This window comes from Triticum dicoccoides, chromosome 6B (assembly GCF_002162155.2).
Source record: "Triticum dicoccoides isolate Atlit2015 ecotype Zavitan chromosome 6B, WEW_v2.0, whole genome shotgun sequence".
Lineage (NCBI taxonomy): Eukaryota > Viridiplantae > Streptophyta > Magnoliopsida > Poales > Poaceae > Triticum > Triticum dicoccoides.
In genome coordinates, this window is record NC_041391.1 from 54,339,052 (window position 1) to 54,343,536 (window position 4,485).

The window sequence follows — 4,485 nt, forward strand, 5'->3', positions numbered from 1 at the left end:
ATTTATGGATGGAGGGAGTAGTATTTTAGTAATTCTATACCTGATCAATACGTATGCTATGCTGTGATTTTCTGCTCTGTCCTTCGGATTTGACCTGACTCTTTCTTCCCTGTTAAGGCCTTGTGGACACCGCATGGGGCTGGGATAGGCTGTTGCCGTGGAAGAGTAATTGTATTATTTTCGAAGACTATTTTGGTTATCTTAGGCAGCATTATGATCGAAACAGAAATTATCCTTTTGTTTATCTCCGCATGGATATTGGCGATGGAGAAGCACTTCTCAGCGCTACAGCAGCCAACGAGGTAAGGTCCTCCTGCCTCTACTAAACTTAGCCGTGTTATTTGTTTTATTACTTGATTGATTTCTTTGTAATTCGCATATTTACACCTTCTCATTACACTAGTATAGTGTATGAAAGCAGAGGCAGCTTTAAATGTTATCGTTGCAGTCCATGATGGACTGAAATCAATTGCTCATGACCATGCTGTCCTCAGCCAAATGATCAGGGATAAAGCACATAAATTCATGGAGCTAGATTCTCAACCCACTGTTCCAGCTGGTTCCGTTGTTCCATCTGCATGCTTTATGGTACAGTCTGCAAAATACGTAAATATCTCGTCAAATTGTGCCATTTCCTATGCAATTTTTAGTATTATATAATCACTTGTTGTTTGCTACTTTTTTTTTGGCACCAATTGATAAACATTGTTGTTTTGTAGTGTATCACGGAGGAGGCCAAATTAATGTCTGAGGTATTGACGATGTCCAACACGAAGGCGGATGAGTTCCGGGTAGACTGTGGCAAATGTATTTTGAATTTGGCAATGAGGTCCGGCAGGTTGCAGTCAAGATTCTGACCACCTACAAAGGGCCTTACTCTGACCAAGTCTCTGCTGCCGTCTTGGTATGTTCATGCCTCGGTCAAAAACGTGTGGTTTAGCTAATTTCCAGAATTCATGCTTCAATGGTCATAATTTCCAGTATTCATGCTTTAGTCACCAATTGTAAAATGATGTTTTGAAGGGTATGCAAAAGGAGGCAATCCAAGCATGTAAGTTGCTGTATCAAGAAGTTGATAACGTCGAGGACGAGTTTCATATTTCTACAGATATCCGGGGACATTTGCTGGACCTTTTGAAGATTATTTGGGAATTCTTTCCTCGCCAAACCGAGATCAAATATTCTTCAATAAGGGGTGCTCGTTTGGCCTTGGGATGCAATCTTATAGGGTATGGTTCGAGTAATTGTATTATTTATTGCATTTGAATGGTTGTTTCAGCATTGTAATTTCATGATCTGCTGTCAGACACCTATTTGAACCAAGACGGCAAATTGAAAGTCCCATAACAACCAATAGTGCCGCTCCTGCTAGTCCATTGCCATGGTATGATGTCAACAATAAGCATTACCTTGTTTTTCTTCTTTCATTTATTATGTTATTAGTGTGAAGTGATATTTACATGCAAGTGCTTGTGGCGTGCTTTCAGGAACAGTGATGGGATCAACAGTGTTCTTCCTGCTACTCCACCGTCATTGGCATGGTATGACGTCAATAGTAAACGTTTTCATACTTTGTTGTTGCATTTATTATTACTCCCTCCGTTCATTTATATAAGGTGTATTTTTTAGAGCGCGGTGACCAAGGCACAGAATTGAGGAGAAATTTGCAAAAAAAAAATCTTACCTGATTAGGCAGCTACCTGGTTAATTAGCATTAACTAAATAACCAGCGGCCTAATAAAAGACAACTAAATCTCGCTGCACCAGAATAAAATCAATCAGTGTGGGATGGGAGAGAGAGAGAAATGTGACTGCATGCAATCGGGGAGAGAGATTCTTTTACTACCTTCCTGTTGGGAACTATGTAGTACTCCCTCTGTAAAGAAATATAAGAGCATTTAGATCACTAAAGTAGTGATCGAAACGCTCGTAGTGATATAAACGTTCTAATATTTCTTTACGGAGCGAGTACTTTTTATGTAAGGCATGTAATGGATGATGGAAGGTCACGCGCAGAAAACTGCGAGGAAAAGAGAAATACACCTTACATTGTGAATTTTTTGAGAAAAACTAATACATCCTAAATGTTTAGAACAGAGAGAGTATTATGTTGCTGTGAAATGATATTACTTGTCTGTCCTATGAAAAAAAGAACTTCTAGGTCTGCGAATGAAAATGAATCTTGCCAGAGCAACTTGAAAGCACTGGCTCCAGCATCTATGTGGGTGGGTTAACTGTTATGTTCTGCATGCACAAATTCTGGCTAACAAGTATCATTTGTCGTTTCAGACAGTGATACGCCCAGTACTCAGCATTCTGAGCGAACGAGGGATAGTGGACCTGCAGAGAAGTTGGTTTTCCAAACTCCCCAGTGTTGGCGTTGCAGCTCCTAGGACTTCCATAGAAGATACGTTAACCCTGTAGCATAAACGTATGATCTGAAAATAAATACTATCTTGTTCTTTGTTGCATTTATGTTGTTCGTGTGAAGTGTAATTTACTGTTGCTTCCTCTTGTAAGCTTGACGAATCTTATGTCCTAAAATCAATCTAACGAGGTAAAGAACAATAACAAAAATAGAATTAAAAGCACGCAAGAGGTTCAAGGTAACTTGAATGAAGAATGCACTAGCTCCTATATGTGATTTTTTTATGCTTCAGGCACTGAGATAGCCCGCTCGTAGACATGCGGCACATCTGAAACTTTAAATGATTAGTTTGTTCAAATTTTGGAATTAGCACTTGCTGCTCCTATTCTGTTTCAAATTTGACTAGTGCCATAGAAATAGGCTGGTTACTGGATTATCAGGTTGCGGAAAAAAGTGCGTCCAGTCCGGCCTGCCTATCGATGCAGGACAGTGTTGGATGGCAAACATGTTCAGGCGGTTTGATGGTTGACGTTGGAGATGCCCTTAAAAACATTATTAGTGATGAAACAAGTTTCCATACTTAATCTAGTCATGTCATTTTGCTCTATTACTAAACATCCGTGGTGGCCAAAACTGAAGTTATATCGAACATCTATAATAATACTATAAAACACCCGCAAGCCAAACAGTAAACAGTAGCAATGAAGGCACACGACACAACGGCATTACAAGGAAAAGCCCAATATAAACAATGAGGTACCAGTAAGATATTTAGATCAATTGACAACTGAACTTTGAGAAACACAACTTAATTTTGAAACAACGTTACTACTCTAATAGATATACAAAGCGCATCTAGTATTAGATTTACTGAATAGTGAATATTCCCCAACAGTATATACTCATTTGTACCATAAAAATGATGAATATGCACAGACTATTAGCCAGGGAGGTGTTATATCAAGCTATTCTTAAGCTTGTTCCACAGCATTTTGGAAGAAAAATAAATATAATGATACTGATAGATCCTGGCAACATAAGTCGGCACAAGATGAAAATGGAATCTCTTTTTTTTATTTTCTCTGATGCAGATGGACTTGCCACATGTGGGACTCACAAAAGTGATAAAATGAAGGATTATCTATAAACTTCAAACCATATGGTTACTATAGATTTGATTATCAAACATATCAGCAAAGATAACCATACGCTGAGTCATCTGCCCAGCCCATGTCTGACAGGCCGACGCGGTATGCACCCTCTAATCCAGGACACCAACAGTTGGAACAGAGTTTGTAACGACAGGCTCGTCAACTGTCACAGTAGGAGCAGATTCTTCACGCACAACTCTTACAGTTGCCCTGACACTTTCTATAGGCACAGCTCACGCAGCTGCCCTAGCAGTTTCTTCACTTAGAGGAGGAGCTGAAGAACTAGCGTGTGTAACTTGGCCATGTTTAATAGCCACACTCTTGTTGTTTTCTTCAACTACAATCTTGGACTGTGCGATGAATCTGTCACGAACTCCACAGCAATGAGTCGTTCAACGCTCATATTCATCACTAAACTGCTGAATTTCAGCTTGCACAGCAGTCGGCTGTTGAGGAGTTATGGTGAGCATGTTTCCTCAAAGCATTTTGCTTTTCAATCTGATGTTTCCTCACCAGCTTTGCTTGAACAATCTTGTGCTTCTAATTGAGGATGAATTCAGAAAGCACATGACTTGGTCCAGGAGGCAAATCAAGTTCTTCAAGAGGTGTGTCTGGCCTCTGGCACTAGATATCAATGAAGTCAGGAATTTTCTTGGGGTCCAGAAGCAGTGGAATTGAAGAATTCTTGGCAACATCAACACATGTTTAGCTCTATTCCTAATGATTCCAATAAGTTCATCTTCATCAGCTTCATCATTAGTTTCTTCATGAGGCACTGAGGCCTTCCTCTTGGCGTTGGGCCTTACATCATGACCAACAGTTGCCTTGATTTTCAGCCTAGGGGTATGACGATATCCTGTATCCGGGGTGGCTAAGCATCAGGGAGTCCGACGTCATCAGCTACAGGGGCCCACTCGGCCCATAGCAAGGAGCAAACCTAAGAGGCAGGACGATATCCGTGGCCTC